Source organism: Gopherus evgoodei, chromosome 7, assembly GCF_007399415.2.
Source record: "Gopherus evgoodei ecotype Sinaloan lineage chromosome 7, rGopEvg1_v1.p, whole genome shotgun sequence".
Classification (NCBI taxonomy): Eukaryota; Metazoa; Chordata; order Testudines; family Testudinidae; genus Gopherus; species Gopherus evgoodei.
Window position 1 is genome coordinate 120,788,696 of NC_044328.1, and position 19,662 is coordinate 120,808,357.

The 19,662-nt window shown below is 40.8% G+C and overlaps 1 protein-coding gene across 12 annotated transcripts in view; it reads left to right on the top strand.

Moving 5' to 3' along the window:
- The window catches only part of FOXP1 (forkhead box P1), a 507,886-nt gene that overhangs the window by 53,071 nt on the left and 435,153 nt on the right, over positions 1–19,662 (top strand). For 11 of the 12 annotated variants that reach the window (XM_030568517.1, XM_030568515.1, XM_030568514.1 and 8 more), the window contains one exon: positions 12,829–12,959. The gene's annotated coding sequence lies outside the window, so the exon portion shown is untranslated. Of the gene's footprint in view, positions 1–11,527; positions 11,548–12,828; positions 12,960–19,662 lie in introns of those variants that run through there. The other variant, XM_030568520.1, reaches the window with a different exon arrangement.

Consider the following 19,662-nt stretch of genomic DNA (forward strand, 5'->3'; position numbering starts at 1 on the left):
AAGTCTCTGTTGCATCATGCACTGTCTTGTAGGCTTATTTAGTCTACTCCATTTGATTTAATTTAGATATTGAAGTATTTCTCCTTTTTCAATAGTCAAAAGAAAGTGCTGTACATTATATTTCCTCCCACACACACTGCGATTCTTTTAAGGCAAGATGGTTGGAAGTTCTGAAAAAAATCTGTAATCATGTTCCTTCCAAATGTGAAATAAACGTTAAACACTAAGTGTTAAAATGGATTTTGTGCTGTGTTGCTTTATATGTGGAATTAGTCAAAAATAATCTCTCACTGGGATTTAGTTTAGTTTTATTTGTATTTTTGTTTTTCTGTTTACTAAATGTAAAGAATAAATTTCAACCTTGTAAAGATTGTGGAATCCAGATGCAAAAGATTCCATCCTTGTACTGAATTAGTAGATTATTCAGTAGAGTTGCCCGAACAGGACACCAAAATATTCTGTGGCTCTTCATTTCCCTTGTGCAGTATTGCAAATATAAAGTGTAATTCATTGGCTGCAGTTACTAATATCAGCTCACGTGCTGACATGTAGACATCTCTCTTGTTAAAAGGTTTGGTTTACTGCTTGTTTGTACTGGAAAGACAGAAAATCTCTTGGGAGACAGAGGTTCTGTTTGGATGGCTTTCTTGGGAGATAAGGAAAACCAGAGGGAAGTGGCTTGCTTGCATCTTGCACTGGAATGCTGGCAGTTCTGGAGGTTAGCCTTTGGTGGCATGGTTGTTGTCAGTCTTTTTTAGAACCAGTGACAAGTGACTAAGATTGCGGCACAATATAGATTAAAAGGATAAGAAATTGAAAACCTGCCACAAAAGGTCTTACTGTAACAATAAAAAGGGAACTGACGGGATAAGTGAAATGTTTTAGTCATAAAGGTAACATGTTTATAAGTTTGTTTAAATGTCATTTTACTTGTTTCCGAAGATAGTTTGGCTTGCTAAGATGTGTATCTAAGCGGCTGTTTTCATGGTACTAAGCGGATTTGTGTATCGAAGGCAATGACCTTTTACTGAGTGTCTTCCAAACAGTACTTCAGAATGTGCCCTTAATTTACAATAAAGTTGCTCTCCTCTAAACGCCTTCTGGTTGAGGATAGTAAAAAATTTGTAAGTCTGTCAACACCCAGTGAAATAGCTATCACTTTTAAGTTCACCTGAGACATCTTGAGCCTGATTAATTTTTTCCCTCCCCAAAGGTACTGCTCACCCACCTTTCTAGCTGAAGTCAGTGGGAGCTGCAGGTAGTCAGCATCTCTGAAAATTGTGATAGGTATGTAACAAGTTGGTCTCACAAAATTTGTGGCACCCCAAGTTGGTGTATACTTCTAAAAATTTTGGCCCAAGGCTGTGTGGCAGAGTGGGGCATAGAACTCAGAGTTACAGATCCAAATCAGTCCATTGAGTTCAATGGAATTTAAAGATATGTTCAATTTTTTTTTCTTAAAAACTGATGCTTTCATGAATGGTGGCTCTGATTTTAACCACTAGACAGTGCTTTTGTGCCTGGTAGCAGACAAGCCCAGTCATACTGTATTTGTGTCACTAAGTCTGAGTTTTGACTGTGCAACTAGTGAGATACGCTATTGATTATTCTTTCTTTTGTTATTGAAATCAAAACACTTGCTACTGTCCTTGAACGTTAGGCTGGGAAGGATTGCATTCCTATGATTCAGCTGGTGGAATTCAGCAGGATACTGTGGGATTTTGTACGTTTTCTATAGCACATCCGAGACCTGCTCAGAACACTTGGTACAAATTCCAACAGGTGAAGCCAGTTTATCATTTCTCAAAAAAATTTGATTTTTTTTTGTTTTGTTTTTGATTCAGGGATGAGTTTAGGCCACACAACTTATGTTTGGGTCCAACTTTCAACACTCCAGGTGGTGTTGCTGGTTGGATCAATATAAGAATAAGAATCATTAGCAAAATTTAGATCCCTGTTTTGGGTTTTGAATTACAACCCCTTCCTACCACATCCTGTCCTAAGATGTAGGGATGCTTTTGAAGCACTGTTTTGGGTCAGTCTGTTAAGCAAGGCTCAATTAAAAATGAGAGGGAAAATGGGCTAGATCCTCAGCTGGTGTAACTTTTTTGTTTAGCTTTGACTTTGGTGAATTTAAATCAGCTGGGGATCTGGCCCAGTGACTAGACTGCTCGACAAATACTGGTGCTGAGTGTGTGCATGCCCTCCATCAGGGACCATCTTCAGTGGAAAAAAGAGGAGCAGAAGTGGTATGAAGGGGCGGGATGACACGTATGCTAATATATAAAACACAACTGAGGTCCATGGTTTGTATGTGATAATACAATGAGGTGCTGCGGGCTTGGGGAGGAGAATGATTCATGCTCTTGTTGGAGGGGTGCTGAGTTGCATGGGAGTCTGGGGAAGGGATCCAGAGTCTTGCACTCCAAGTTTTTCTGGAATAGATCAGTGTTTACTGTTAATCATTTGTGTTAGTCATGCCTGGGAACCCCCCATAATGAACTGGAGCCCTATGGTGCAGTGCCCAAAACAAACACACAGCCAAGAGATGGTCCGTGTCCCAGAGTTTAGGGATCATAATGTCATTACTAGCTCTTTGGTTTGGGACTGTTTTTTTTTTTTTTTTTTCTTTGCCTTTTGCAGCAGTGAGCAGAATGACCCATCTGTTTGGTAACTCATATGAATTGACTAGATTGTATCAGTTCAGTTCCTGATGCCAGAGCACCCTCTTCATCAAGACCACCATCCAAAAGGGAACGAATTAATACATCCATGACTATCTAGTGTTCACTATGGCTTTGTATAGCTGAGGAGTGCTGATGGTGTTGGAAGAGTTTTTTTTTTGTGCCTTTTAACTACACCCACAGTATTTTTTTCCACACAAAAGACACAACTCAACCAACTTTGAATGGCAGTTACAATCATGTCCTCACACACCATAAAAGGAGTGATGGAGATAGGAAAATGGAATAACAGGTAGCTGCAGTAAAACCCACTGGGTGTATATATAGGCTTCTACAGCATCATGTATACAAGGCTGTCAGATACAATATGTAGGAACTGAGTGGTAGGAGTGCAGATTTAACTTCAGTCTGCTGGGTGGACTGCACTGCGCCTTTTATGAGCACTGTTCTGTTCTCAAAAATGAAGAGAAGCATTACTTCTTCCACTGGGTGAGGGGGAAAGGGTGTTCTCGAGAATTTCCTCTTTAGCATGTCCCCTGTTGAAATGGTGAATTTTATATCCTTACCATGCCTAGAGTGTGCATTCATGTCCTCGTTTTGAATGTATAAGAAATTATGTTTCAACAGAATTTTTCATCTCACCTCTGTGTTTATACAGCTAAGGCACTTTTTACTTTCCAACCCTCAACATCTGGAACTCAGTTTCTATTATTAAAAAAAAGAGAGGTTAAAATCTGCATAAAATACCAATATCTCCACGCATGCCACAATTTTTAGCTTATGTCTGGTATCCTTTAAAATCTCAGAAGTTCTAAGTAGTCATAGATTTAGTAGCTGCCTTTTTCCACCATGTCTCTTGTGGTAGCCATCTTGAAATTGTAGCCATTTGTTCAGTTATAGACACCTTTCTAACTGAGGATAAAACTAAAATGAGTAATCCAAATTAAGAATGAAAAGGAGAGCGAGAAAAGTACTCATAAGCAGAGCTTCATGAAGTTACTGCCTTTGGTGTTGCTGGGTTGTCTCATTGAAAGGATTATTGCTTTATGCCATCAGGGCTTGATTTTTCAAAGGTACGGAGTACCTGCAGGTCCTACAGCTTCAGTTGTTTGCTCTGGGTACTGAGTGCATGTGGAAAATCAGGCCCCTTTCGTACAGCATTTAGGGCCAAATGTTTTGGGGAAAAAATCTAGCTCCAGGCTCTTCAAAGTGCTGAGCACCCACAATTAGGGCTGAACTTGGAGGGGAAAAAAATCAGCTCCCGCTTAGCCACCTCAATAAGGGTAAGTGGTACCCACTGTGAAACTCAAAGCTAGGTTTTCAAAAGAGCCTAACATCCTATGTGCCACTTTTAGTGCCTACATGGGACTGGCATACCTGAAAATCTGGTTTGTGTTGCCGGTGCTGAGTGCTTCTGAAATTCCTGTGAAAGTAGAGAAACTGTCCCTACCTCTGTTCTATTTTTATACTTTATATAGCATTTGCCAAAAAAAGCTGGGAGGAGGGAGGAAATCAGTTGAGTGAATTAAAGATGTGTGTAAAGGGGAGGGAGGCAGTGGGCAAAATCAAGCGTGCTTCTTCCTATTACATGCCATAACCTGTTTTTAACACAGGCACTCGGCCTTATGGGACCCAGAAATAATAGAAACATCTGTGCAAGCCACATGGCATGCTTCTGGTGATAGCCTTGGTTCTGAGGAGCTCTGTTGTAATTGCAAATCAAAGCTAGAGGGATTATTCTTGAGTCGGCATCAAAAAGTTGAGGTAGATCCTAGCTGATTACTTGAGGGTGCTGATGACAAATCTTTTGGCAGGTTGTAAAGTTTCCTCTGGAAACAATCCATATAAGATTTGAAAGGCTGTGTTGCCTACATCAGCAATTTGTAAACAGAAAGCTGGTTAGCATTATATTAGTGCATGCATATCTTATGACAGTGTTTTAAAGAATCTAATGATTTATCAGGAAACCGAAACACTGCAGTCCAGTTGTGATGGAATATACCCAGGTTCACATCCTACACACTACTGTAATAATCTTGTACAAAGATATGCTGTGTAAGGTATCATTTGAAAATTCATAATTTGCTGGTCAGGACTGTCCTGGGTAAAATGTGTGGCAACATTGTACGTAAAGTGATAAGATTCTCCTGTATGGTGTTATTAATTCATGTTCCAAACCCCACAGCTCTGGTCAAACAGAAGTCAGCAAACCAGTCTATTCTAAACAAAGAAATGTGTTTTTGCCTTAATCTGCATTTAAGTGGTAAACAGAGCCGTCAAGCAGGAAGGGAAAACAAAGGAAGCTCAAACAGGTGAAAAAAAACACCAGGGAACATCCTTCCACGCAGGCGCTCATGGTTCTCAGTTTGAAATGTTTTTTAAGAGGGGGACTACAACTGTAAAAAGGAAGAGCAAACACCCTAAGGATCAGCCCCTATCTCTCCCTCCCCATTGCATTCTCTGCAACTGAAAAGACAAAGGAGATGGCCATCGGACTTGGGTTGGGGGTGTGTGAGCTGAAGAGTTTGGTCAGTAATCTTACTGAGAGCATGTGGTGAGAAATTTTGCTTAAATCTAGTATAGTTTGTAAAGTTGGGTATTAGGACATGTCTTTATTTTTTTTGTAACCATTTCTGACTTATGTCTCATTACTTGTACTCAATCTGTTTTTGTAGTTAAAACAACAAAACAAGTTTATTCTCTAATTCAGTTTGCTTAAATTAATGTGTCTGGATAACTCTGTTTAGAATAACAAACTAGTGTTTATTATTCCCTTAAAGGAATAACAGCCTAAGTGTATTTAAACTATCCAGGGGATGGCTGGACAGTGCAAAACAGTACATTTCTGGGGAAAGTCCTAGGGGTCACCCTGCAGTATTGAGGTCACCCTGCAGTATAACGAAGGGTGGTAGGAGCCGCGGTGTTGCTGGCCGGCTGCAGTTACACAAACTGCGTGCTGGTGACTGGCTGTGAACAGTCCAGGTTGGAGGTGACAACAGCAAAGCATTTCAAGACACCCCAGGTTACAGGGCAGGGATGACACAGTCCCTCACTGGTCTGGATTGAACCCTGGGATATCATACCAGTGTCTGGTGTTAATGGGGTATCAGTGCTGAATTAGTGGAGTTCTATTTTAACTTGTTTCTGCCAAAGAAGTTATTGAGAAACAAGCAGTTTTTAAAATGCAAATAATATTCCCTTTATTTTGCTGCTGGGTGTTGATGTTTGGTAAACAACCTGACTGTTAGGCTTTGGCCTTGAGGAACTTGCAGCTGCTCCATCCAGGTTCCCTCTAGACACTTGTGCAAAGTGGGGATTGCTGAAGGGGGAAGATAAACAAACAAGAAAATGGTGTAGATATTATCTTTGCTTGTAACCTGTTTGAATGCAGTAATTATTTGTAAGGACAGATCCCAGTTTTGGACTATGCGTTTTACAGACACTGTATTGTTTTAAACAGATTCACAAGTCAGCAAGCTGGATATTAACTATCAGGAATGTATGTTTTAATATGTAAATAGGAAAGGATGATGGTTTTAATCTTTTTTTCCAATGGTACCCAGGATTGTAATGATAGTTTTTTAAATCTCTGTGAAAACAGATTGTATATGGTACAATTAATGTTTCAGCACTTCCAGTATCTTCTTTGAAATACTTTAATGTTTTAATTAATTGTACTTCTTGCTTAATGCTGAGAATGGTGGGATGTATTCACAGCTTAATTGGTGGAAAGATGACTTATTGTGATTTTAAAACTGATTTTAAAAAAATTGTGTTCACACATACACAATTTTATTTGGAGGGATACATTGAAAATTGATACAAAATTTTGTGTGCGCGCGCATAGTGTGGCTGAGAGAAAAATCATTGGATGTAATAGTCTAATGCGGTTTCATTGCGGTTGATACGCTTTGAAGTGTAATGGAGCATGGAAAGGATTAAAGTCCCACCTTTAATCAGGATGTAGAAACAACATCAAATATAGTTTCAGGCTTTTTTTGAACAAAAGTTGATTTTAGTGAAAATCCAGCTGGGATGGGGGAGATAGAATCACTTGTGCACCAGCAGCTGCCACTGAAACATAATGAGAAGAATCTTTCCCTCGGAAGCAATATCCTGAAAAGCAGGTGATCTGGTGGCTTTGCCACATATTCCAAATAAGAGTCAGGCATATACTGATGATGATATTTTGATCACCTTACTGTGTTAGTCATGGTTGCCCAGTTGTGTTTCTCCCACAAACACCATGCCCGACTGCTCCACGAGCATGGAGGTGAGGAGGGGATCTCCCTGCTATCAGCCTTTTCCTCGTTCATATCCTTCCTTAAAGCTCCACTCTGCTGTGATGCGCGCAGAATAGTAACTTCTGCTAAGAGCTAGGCAGGTAGCTTGTTGCGATTTACTGTGACTGCTGCTACTGATTGGCTTATAACATCTATGAATGGTGAACATGTTCCAAAACATTCTGTGTGAAATCCTAGCCTCAGGGTACGTCTACACTACGGGATTATTCTGATTTTACATAAACCGGTTTTATAAAACAGATTGTATAAAGTGGAGTGCACGCGGCCACACTAAGCACATTAATTCGGTGGTGTGCGTCCATGATCCGATGCTAGTGTCGATTTCTGGAGCATTGCACTGTGGGTAGCTATTCCGTAGCTATCCCATAGTTCCTGCAGTCTCCCCTGCCCATTGGAATTCTGGATTGAGAGCCCAGCGGCTGATGGGGCAAAACTCATTATCATGGGTGGTTCTGGGGAAATGTTGTCAGTCATTCCTCCCTCCGGGAAAGCAACGACAGACAATCATTTCGCGCAATTTTTCCCTGGATTGCCCTAGCAGATGCCATAGCACGGCAACCATGGAGCCCGTTCAGTTTTTGTTTTTTTTTTGTTTTTTTTTTTTACAGTCACCATATGTGTACTTGTTGCCACGGACAGAGACGATACTCCAGTGCTACACAGCAGCATTCATTTGCTTTTACATGATAGAAGTTACCAGTTGTTCTGTACCGTCTGCTGCCAGTGTAAATTGGCAGTGAGATGACGGTTATCTGTCGTTCTGTACTGTCTGCTGCTATCATGGGTGCCCCTGGCTGAAGTCGGCTGGGGGCGCAAAGGCAAAACTGGGAATGACTCCCCGAGTCAATCCCTCCTTTATGGTTTCTAAAAATAGTCCTGCCTAGAATATGGGGCAAGTGTACTAGAGAAGCAGTGTATCACAGAGCACAGCTGCTTCGTGTCAGATCCTGCAGAAATGATGAGCTACATTCCATTCACGGGGGGTGCCCTGCAACAACCCCACTCATTGCGTCCCTCCTCCTCCAACCTTCCTGGGCTACCGTGGCAGTGTCCCCCCCCCCCATTGGTGTCATGAAGTTATAAAGAATGCAGGAATAAGAAACAGTGACTTGTTAGTGAGATAAAATGAGGGGGAGGCAGCCTCCCGGTGCTATGACAGTCCAGGCAGTATAGAATCTTTTCTTTACGCAGGAAAGGGAGGGGGCTGATGGAGCTCAGCCCCCGGTTGCTATGATGAGGACAGTTACCAGCCGTTCTGTCCCATCTACTGGGAATGACCGAGAATCATTCTTATTTTCACCCAGGCGCCCCCGGCCGACCTCATCTGAGGTAAGCCAGGAGCACTCACGGGCTGATGGTGATGACAGATACCAGTCATATTGTACCATCTGCCACCAGGGAGGGGAGAGAAGCAGATACTGCTCTTCACTGCTGCAGCATCGCATCTACCAGCAGCATTCAGTAGACACAGGGTGACATTGAAAGAAGTCAAGAAATGATTTTTCCCTTTTCTTTCACGGGGGGGAGGGAGTAAATTGACAAGCTATTCCCCTGAACCACACCAGACAATGTGTTTGAACCTACAGGCATTGGGAGCTCAGCCAAGAATGCAAATACTTTTCGGAGACTGCTGGGGACTGTGGGATAGCTGGAGTCCTCAGTACCCCCTCCCTCCCTCCATGAGCGTCCATTTGAGTCTCTGGCTTCCCGTCACGCAGCACTGTGTAGCCTGTAGATTTTTTTTCCAAACGCTTTGGCATTTCGTCTTCTGTAACGGAGCTCTGATAGAACAGATTTGTCTCCCCATACTGCGATCAGATCCAGTATCTCCCGTACGGTCCATGCTGGAGCTCTTTTTGGATTTGGGACTGTGTTGCCACCTATGCTGATCAGAGCTACATGCTGGGCAAACAGGAAATGAAAATCAAAATTTTGCGGGGCTTTTCCTGTTTAGCTGGCCACAGCATCCAAGTTCAGATTGCTGTCCAGAGCGGTCACAGTGGTGCACTGTGGGATACTGCCCGGAGGCCAATGCCGTCGATTTGCGGCCACACTAACCCTAATCCGGTATGGTAATACCGATTTAAAGAGCCCTTTATATCGATATAAAGGGCCTCGTAATGTGGATGGGTACAGCGTTAAATCGGTTTAACGCTGCTAAAATTGTGTTAAACGCGTAGTGTAGACCAAGCCTCAGTGAAATCTGTGGCAAAACCGCCATTGACTTCATTGAGGGCAAGGATTACTGCTACATCCTCTCCCAACCTGTTATACCTTGTCCTTTTCAGAAGGTAAGCTCTTTAAGCAGAGACTGTGTTTACTATGGATGGGGTTTTCAAAAGTCTGCTTCATGTGTTTTTGCAATGCCTAGTGCTGAATGGTCCCAACCTGGTTGAGGCCTCTTGGAGTTACCACAGTGAAAACAATGAACGAGCATGATTACCTCCAGGGTTCTGGTCTGACTCCCAGCTTAATGTATGTGTGGGAGACCGCCTGAAATGACTTGCATTTTCTTCCAAAACCCCAGCAAGAGCTTGATGTCTCTTGGAACTTAAATAGTAACATTTTCAAAGTGTGTTTTTAAAAATAAATTCTAAGACTCTGAAGTTAATTTTTGTTGGGTTCAAGGTTGTGGCTGATGCTGTGCACAAAAATGCGAGGATCTTGGCCTGCGCACCATTTGACAAGTCCATTTTCACTGCTGCACCAACTACATTCAGGCCAAGCAGTTCTGTTGTGTTCTCTTCTATCTAGATCCCCATCCTCCTAAAGGGAAATAAAAAAACAGCATTATGAAACCAGCCACTGTCAGGTTTCAGGTCTTAGGTGTCTCATGTTTGCCACCTTGGATTCTGTCTCTAGACGTGGGCTCTAAAGTAGAGTGATGATCTGGTGGTTAGGGCACTAGCCTAGAACTTGGGAGATATGAGTTCAAGTCCCTGATCCACTCTAGGCTTCTTGTGACATTGGGCAGGTTACTTAGAGAACTCTGTGTCTTGGTTCCCTGTCTGTATAATGGGGATAATAGCACTTTCCTGCTTCAGAGGTGGTGTTGTTGGGGGGGGGGGATAAAACACACTGAACGCTGTGAGGTGCTCAGCTATTAAAGTAACAGGAGCCTGAGAGATCCTGCACCAACGCAGTGCATGTAAGCTCAGCTCAACTACAGACCTGTCAGTGTATCCAACAGGCTCAGTAATAAACCTGTAAAAGCAGCAAAGAATCCTGTGGTACCTTATAGACTAACATATGTTTTGGAGCATGAGCTTTCGTGGGTGAATACCCACTTCGTGAGATGCATGTAGTGGAAATTTTCAAGGGCAGGTATATATATGCAGGCAAGCTAGAGATAATGAGGTAGGAGAACACTTCAACCTCCCTGGCCACACTATAGCAGACCTTAAGGTGGCCATCCTGCAGCAAAAAAACTTCAGGACCAGACTTCAAAGAGAAACTGCTGAGCTTCAGTTCATCTGCAAATTTGACACCATCAGCTCAGGATTAAAGAAAGACTGTGAATGGCTTGCCAATTACAAAACCAGTTTCTCCTCCCTTGGTTTTCACACCTCAACTGCTAGAACAGGGCCTCATTCTCCCTGATTGAACTACCTCATTATCTCTAGCTTGCCTGCATATATATATATATATATATACCTGCCCCTGGAAATTTCCACTACATGCATCTGACGAAGTGGGTATTCACCCGCAAAAGCTCATGCTCCAAAACGTCTGTTAGTCTATAAGGTGCCACAGAATTCTTTGCTGCTTTTACAGATCCAGACTAACATGGCTACCCCTCAGATACATAGGAAAGTTAGGTTTATTACTGAAGTGTTTCGGAAATACTTCCTTAAGAAACCTTGAAAATGTATATAAAAAATATAGCTTGACCTAAGATTAAGATCACTTTTAGCCTGCAGGTAATGCAGAGTATTTCTGAGTTTCTGAAACTGAGGTCATGTTTAGTGTAAGTGGTTGCAAACAAACTTAAGGGTCTACTCGTGGTTATCCAGAGCAATCTAGTAATAGGAGCCTTTCTGGACAATGTAACACGTTTGCTGCTTCTATGCATTTTATATGAGAAATGGAAGCCTTAATATTTTTTGCAGCAGGGAAAGGAGAAATCCCTTTGGTTAGGGAAGTACTTTTTTCTTTGTTCCATGATCTTCCATTCAGGTATTGCTGATATAAAAACTCTCTCTCAGATGTGCCTCAGGAAAACTTGGTTTGGAGTGTAGTTGTAGCCTTGTTGGTCCCAAGATATTCGAGAGACAAAGAGGTTGAGGTAATGGTTTTTTTGTTTTTTTTGTTTTTTTTTTAATTGGACCAATGTCTGGCGAAAGAAACAAGCTTTCAAGCTTACACAGAACTCTTCTTCAAGTTTGAGAGAGGAAAACTTTGGCAGCCTGCCAAAATAATTAAACACATGAATATTTGAAAGCTGGGGTCATGCTGCTGCCCAAGCAACATCCCGTACTGCCCAGGGAATGCCTGTGAGCCGCTAAAACAGCTCTAGTGCAGGGTTCAAAGGTGGAAGTGGATGACGATAGCCATGTCAGGTGGGCATATCTCTGTGAGGCACTAGATGCGTTACATAAGGTAGAATTCTCTCCCCGTAGTCTATTCAGTCCCTCAGACCCCCTTCCTCTGGCTGGCAGATCAGTTCTGCTCTGCCTGATGTCATTCATCTGGACCGTAAAGCTGACACTCTCACTTCCCTGGCCCTGATTCAGGAAAAATAATAATAGATTGATGCATTCCAAGGCCAGAAGGGGTCATTGTGGTCATCTAGTCTGACCTGTATAACACAGGCCATAGAATGTCCCCAAAATTAATTCCTAGAGCAGATCTTTTTTGAGAAAAAGTCCAGCCTTGATTTTAAAAATTGCCAGTGATGGAGAATCTGAAACAAATTTACCATAGGTTGTGGCGAAGATGAACTGCCCTTACTGTTAACAATTTACACCTTATTTCCACATAGCATATAGGCGGGTGCTTAAGTCCCATTGAAGCCAATGGGACTTAAGCATTTGATTAATTCAGGACAGCAGTTAATACATGCATGAGACCCAGATAAGGCTTCTCTTTGGACCATGCTCCAGGACAGTAGGATTTTACCCAGCCTGGATGAGATGCGTTGTTAATGAAGAAGATATAAAGTGGTTTCAAAGTAACTCTTCTCTACACACTAACTAAACAGTCATTTTACTAAGAGCTAAGCTTAAATTTAAATACGTTACTATTAGCAGGGGAAAAAAAACAAATTTGTATTTTCTTAACTGCTGAAGTATCCCGTGTGCAAATTTTACCTCCTCTCCTCCCCCACCCCGGTATCAAACAGGTTTTTATGTGTTTTTCCTTGGAAGAAGGATTATGGCTAAAGAGAGATTTTGTTTTTTTAAGGTTCTGTCAGGATGAAATGAGCAAAGGGAGGATAAACATCTGACAAACTCAATGACCTTATTTCATTTTGATAATGCAGAAGTAGGTTAAAATCTCTTAAAGTCCTGAAACAGCACTGTTTTTTTAACAGCATCTGCTAGGGTGTTGACTAATTTTGGTATTGAAAATGAACATAAACTTATAAATTAGATACTTGAAATAATAGCACCTTTTAAAAATGCTGCCTTCCTACCTTAAGTTTCAATTTTATTTATAGCCAAAAAAAAAATCTTTATACAGCACTAACATTTGATTTATTGCAAGAATATTTCAGTAGGGGTTTTTCCCCACCTCCAGCATTTATATTTTCCTCTTTGTTTTCAAGTTCTGGGAAGTGGTGGGCTTGGGCTTAGTTCTAGCTAAGTGAAGTTTTTAAAACGTGTTTTTTTGTCTTTCAGTCAATCTCCTGAGAACCACTTTCTGAGTGATTCCTGCTTCCGAACATGTTTCCCATGGTAGGGGTTTTGATCCCTTGCCAGATTTGCCCTGAGCCATGAGTGAATATGTGTAATGCCCACAAGTAAAACTGGTGAGTCAACTAACCCAAGTCTGTAGCTTTTTTTTTCCCCCCGCTTGTTACTTGGTATGCTTTTTGTTTTTTAGTATTGTTTGTGCTTAAAAGTATGTCACTAGTTTTCTGCTGTATAATATTATATAAGAATCTGATTTAATAATAGAAAAAAAACTCCAGAGCTTACATGAAAATGCAAGATGTTGTAGATGTTTGATATAGACAGGCATGGTCTAAGAACGGCTTTGCAGGCACTGCACATCACAATTAAATATGGCTACATAGAGGCCTTTTTCCATGGCATCGTTATTGCTTTGCTTCCAAAGGAGCCATAACCAGAAAACAATTAGCTATCACCTTTTTGCATCGCTTATATCCCAGTGACAAAATGATGTCACTGGTACATGAGAGCTGTCTTACCACATACACCAGCCTTGTTAGTTTTGCATCCCGTAGTGCACAGTTTTTCCATTTATTCAAGGTGAAACCCTAGATACCAAGCTTGGTTTCTCCACTGGTGTCCATGATACAGCTGAGTCAACTAGTGGGTGAGGCTGGAGGTGTGCCTGTTTCTCTGTTAATGTAAGGTTGCCATTTGCCCCTGTTGTTGTCCATATGCAGTCCCCATTGTGACCCCTTACTTGTAGCTGTGGAGTAATCTGGTTAGGCCCCTTTTGGGACTGGGCTGTCAGTTCCACTCTGTGAATTGGCTGGCAGTTGGTGCAGAAAGAATATTGGAGCCAATACTTTGAATTCTTCCCCACAGCTCCACCAGCCTGAAGAGCAGGGTTCCAAAGTCACTGACAAACTGAGATCACTCACATGGCATATCCCTCTTCTCTTTAGTCCCATCCCATGTCCTGCCTTTTACTTATGAACGGGGTGGAAGGGGGACAAAGTCAGGAAAACAGGAATCCTTTTATTTGCAAGAAAATTAAAGGATTATGAATAAGGAGGCTTTTAAAAGCAGGAAATATGAGTAATTAAATTGCATTGAAGATGGGGATATAAATTGTTTCTTGAAAATAAATTTGAGTTTCTGGCACATGTTTAATAAGTATCCCTCTGTGTATTAGGAAAACCCATTTCAATTCAAAGATTATAAAACACAGAAATTCACACATCAGGGAATTGTGATTTTTTTTTAAAGGTTCTGTGCATTTTTATTTTTTTCCAGAGGTAGCATAATTACCATGTCATTTAGCAGAGATTATAATAACTGCTCAGTTTTAACCGACTGGGGTAGTAAACATTGAATAAGCCCATATGGCATTTCAAAGTGTGTGGGGGGGGTGGGGTGGGGTGGGGGGAGGAGAGAGAGGAGAGAGAGAGAGAGAGTGTGTTCTACCAGTTTCGTCATAGATAAATTACCAACCTTGCTAATGTGACTGAGATCCTAAAATGGGGAGCAATTCCAGATTTCTCCACTGATGTCTAGCTGGGTAAGAAAATCCTCAGTGGTCCATAGCAAACTGGTCTACTGATTTTAGTGATGGTGCTAGCTAATTAAATTAGTTTCCATTAAAGCAGGCATAGAAAACTTGTATAGCTATGTGGAAGATATTTTTTCCCTTAGTAAAGCTCTCCTTCTGTATTTACTTAAATCTCCTCTAATAACCATAAATACAGAATTTGTGGAGTCTGAGTCCTGCTGTGAAAGACTTTTAATAAAGATCTAGGCCTCTCTGAGCATTGCACAGGCTAAATGCAATAGGATATGCTATTATGATAACCCTGTGGCATTACCTGTAATGGGACTATCTGTGTCTGTTCTTAGCAATACACCCAGGAAAACTGGGAGACTTTAAAATGTTATTCTTGAGAGTATAGGTTGAATTATGAAAGTGAAAACCTGTGGTTAACTAGTATCCAGAGTAGAGAAGAAGTGGTCTAGAGACCAGTTCTCTCAGTAGCTTCAGTATTAAATTCAGGATGATTAATTCTCTCCAAACACTGGACTGAACAAAAGAGAGGCATGTCCATGTATCTTTTTTAAAATCTGGCTGCTTTTAGTCCTCCTTTAAAATTTTGTGTCACACAATAAATAGCCTTAAGGTGTCTGAACAGAATCAGCTCCCTAAACAGTTTAAAAATAAAATCTGCAAAATAATAACATAAAATGAGCCAGGCATTTCTGAGCAGCCATCGGCAAAGGAACAGTTTGCCAGAACATGGTGCTGACACACTTATTTAACCCTTATCTTTTTTCTAGCTTCTAGTTGCATCATTACATCAATGTGTTGTTAATTCTTTTCCCAGAATTCTAGCTCAGGGTGGAAAGATGCGTGGCAGTGTACTGTGGTGGGGCTGGTGTGAGGGTGACTTGCTTTTTCCATCTTCCTGTTCATCAGCCGCTAGCGGACAGCTATGAGGAGCAGTCCTTTGCCCTGTTGCAGTAAGATCCACCTTTAAATATTATTGCTGGTTTCCCCCTCGTTGAGCCTTTGTGGTGATGTCAGGAATTCATTCACACCCAGGAGATTTTAGAACTTTCCAGCTTATTGAGTAACAAAATGTGATTCCTGCTAATTGTGTTGACTGAATATTTAGAGCCTTTGGAAGAGAAGAGTTCTTTTTTTTAAAGCATAGTATCTACTTGCGTACTATTTTATGGCACGCAAAGATCATCTGGGGCAAGCAGCCAGAACAGTGAATTGCCTCATTGCAGCGCGTAAGAAAATGAAACCAAAAGAGATGGTAAAGGTTTAAACAAATTGCTCATCTTACGAATGTTAAAGTCAAGAAATTGGTGCTGTATATGTTTTTTAAATTGTAGATAACCATGCTTGCCCAATAAATTGACTTAAGAACAGAACAAATCAAAATAATGGTTTGGTGCTTAAAGTCAGGATTTTCAGCAAGATTTCGCACAGCTTCACCCAGTGCAGTTCAGTGGTCTGAACCCCAAGCTAATTGGAGAGTTATAAAACTGCTACTTTCCTTTTCAGCTACTTAGAATCCTTTAGAGAGTTATTGTGTTTTATGAGCATTCAAAGCAGACCTCTTCCTCTCCCTCCACCCCCAATGTAGGAAGGGGTGCTGTAATCTACCTTACAGCTGCCATTATTCCAAAAGAGGAAGTCTAGATGGGACATCACTTGGGTCTGTCATAACTGGTTCTTAGTTATCTGTAGAGGTTTATGTTTACAGTGCTTCTTTGATGGCAGGGAAGCAAGGGATCATAGCTCTGTTTCTGGTCATATTCACACTAGTGTATATATCGGGAGTAAATTTACTGAAGTCAATGACGTTATACTAGCATAGACCATGGAAACGGAGTTTGGAATTCAGCCCCAAGCCAGAAGTTCAGCTTGTTTTTTTCCCATCAGAGTATAGGACAAACCAGTTAGCTATTGGGCTAGGTCTTAACAGCGCATGCTTCTAGGACTAAGGTGCTATCTTTCTCCCTTACTACTGTGAAACATGAGTGGCTTAAACACTTTGAGCAAAACCAACTTTCTATCCATGAAACTTTTCTACTTGAGGAGAAAAAGTAATTTTAACAATTTAATATACTACATAATATGTTTTATAAGCTGGTGTAGATGATCCTAAGTATTTTGGTCTTTTCATAACACAATGAACCTAATATTGGTAAAAATACAGATCTTAGATGCCACCATAAAGAGAAGCTAGATTTAATAAACAGTTATGAATGTTGGCAGCTGCCTATCAGATTGTATAACATCGACTATAGCACACGAAGACAGTGTCAACTTACATTTTATCTCCGAAGTATTTTCCAAGCGTTTATTTTGCTTTCTCTTGAGTCCTTAACCTAATTTAAGTTATATAATTGCCTGAATATTTTTCTTCAGAGCTAATTGGCTAGTTGCCAGTGTGGAAACTACTGTCTGACTTGATGATGATCAGAAATTAACATGACATTTGCGTGGTGGTAATGAAATATTAGTAATGTAATTCATGACTGTAAGAAAGAATTGTCCCCCACCTATGATCCACAGGAGGGGCTCGGAGGATGATGAAGTGCTCCCAGCAGGCACCTCACAGCAGTGGCTAGCCAATCTCTATGTCAAATTTAGTTTTAAATTCCTCAGACAAAGCTGTAATGCTTACCAATGCATTAGTACAAATGTCAATTAAAAATCTACCAAATAATATGGTAAGATTAAATTTCAATTAAAAAAATTACGTTTAACAAAGAAGATATAACATTATTTTAATGAATTCTGCTGAAGGTGACAGTTTATCTAGATATATGTATACTGTGTAGGTGGATCTAAATTCATTGGATAATGTTAACTGTGTTGCTTCATATACAAATTAGTTGTGAAAATTATTTCCACTGTGGCTATGTCCTGGAGGATATGGGGCATCAAGGGGCATTTCTCATCCTGAGAGAGGGGAATTTTGAGCCCTTTAAGTACAGAAATCTTTTCATGCTTAAAATGAAAGTTCTATTGTAAACTTTCTTATTAGCTGAATTCATGGTATATCTCAGTGCTTTATATTTATAAAACTTAATATAGATTTTTTTGGTAGTGGAATAGAATGAGACTTAACTTTGTTATGACCTGTATTTATTTTCTTACAACAGTTTCCCAGATAAATCTGCTTTGATGTAGATGTTTTCCATTCGTCCTATGAGCCTGCTAACGGAATTATTTTATGCACATATCTGCCTGTGAAGGTAGTAGATTTTAAATGGTGAGTAGGGTTTTAATTGCATGGCCCTTAGCAAAGACCCCAGTTCAGCAAGCTACATAAGCATGTACTTACATTTTAAGCACATGAGTAATTCCATAAATCAGTGGGATTACAAATGTTTAAAGGTAGGCATATGCCAAAGTACCTTGCTGAATCGTGGCCAAAATGGAATTGGCAAGGTAAAACTCATGTACCATTGTAAACTTTTGTATTAACTTATATATGGCAAATTTTTAATAAAACAATAATGTATTAGAACCAGAATGTTGTCTTGTGTTTTCTGTGTTAATTTCATAACTGAAATTATATATTGGAAGTAACAAGGCGTTTTAGTCAACGTAGAAAATGTGTTATCTGCTAAAGGATGCAATATATGAAGTCCTTGAAATCTTGGGTTAAAATGCAAAGATATTGAAAGCCTCTGAAGTCTGGAGGGTTCAGAGAGGCCTGCGTTCTGATTGATGAAGAGTAGTTCCCACCCAAGCACAGAAGTCACGAAAGTATGGAGGCACACAGGTGAGAGCTAATATTTATTCTCTGTCCTCCTAATGCTAAATATCAGGGAGTAGCTTAGGACACTAGAGAAAGAAATCAGGCTTGTTAAATATACTAACCCTAGTCTGATTTATTTCCATGAGCTTTTATTACTTCCTTTTGGCACTGTCATATCTGAAATGGCATGTAGGGAACAGGACATAAAGACGACAAGTATTTTTGATTGTTTCAAACCAGAGCTGGAAAAATCCACCCTACAGTAGCAAATGAAATGCTTTCTCTTGCTAGTGTGAGGGCCCGAGGCATCAGTTTCAGCAGGATTTAAGTATCTTTTTTTAAAAAATGAAATTCTAGCCGTTCTATGGCTGTGAAGAAAATTTACCAATTATAAAGAAATGCTGTGTTCCTGAGTCTGCAAACAAGCAGCTCCAGTAGATCTACTGCTGCTCAAGCTTTGCCAGGTGATGGCTGAATGAAACTGACAAGACTTTGTTTCATTCTTGCTGTATAGAAGTGCCTGTGAGCAGCATTGACAGCTGTAAATTGATCTCACTTCAGGCTACTGCCTGATAAAGCTATAAACAGCAAAAGAGGTGGACACTGGTGCTTGTCATGGAGCTGGGCGGGCCCAAGGAAATGGAGACTGTGGAAGGAATAATGTAGCAGAAACATCTTCTTCCCACCTTCTTCCAGCAGTCAGGGGGCTGGGAGAAAGTTAGAGAAGTGCAGACTCCTACTCTTTCAACAGCAGCCAGGAAACTGTAAATGGAAGAGAAAATGGAAAACTTTCTCTCTTCTAGTAGCTAGAAGGGGGGTGGAGGTTCACAGTTACTGGATGCCTGTTGGCCAGAGGCTGACACGGCACCTGGGCTCTGAAGCTGGCTCTTAAGGATCTGTCTTCCCTGAGGCTGTTTGCCTCTGGACCTAGCCTGCTTTTCTCAGTCTTGAGAATGTGCTTGTACCTTCAGGTTGACTTTCTTCTGGCACTTGTCGAACAGTACTGTATGTGGGTGCCCTGAGGAATGTGTAATCTTGGTGCTTTCCAGACTGCCAGAAGCTGTAAATTTTATATTATCTCCAGGAATTCTATCTCTAATAGGAAAAGGATTTTCCCTCGACGTATCAGTCAACTAAGCATTTGAGACAAGAACATTCTTCGTTTTCAGTTGAGTGCACTTCTGTCTAGTGAGCCCTTTGGTTGCCCGGTATTAGGAAGATCAAGAAGCAGAGGCCTTTAGTAGCCTTATTAAATACCTTTGGTTGATGGAGGGATGAGCCTTTCTGATGTGCATTTGTTACAAGTTCCCTTTTGACCAGTGACATTTTTAGTATAAGCCATGGCAGCTGCGGTGAATCTCAGGAAAACTAAAATGGGAGAGGGCATCAAAATAGACTTCCACCATGACCGCCGGCCTTTATTTATCAAGAAAATCCAAGTTTGCAGCCAGTAAGTTGAGTCTTACAAATATGCAGACATATTTTAGGAAAAAATCAGTGTCAACTGGAAAACCTTCCATTCGAAAGAGACAAAAATTCTCCTATGTAGCCTATATTAATT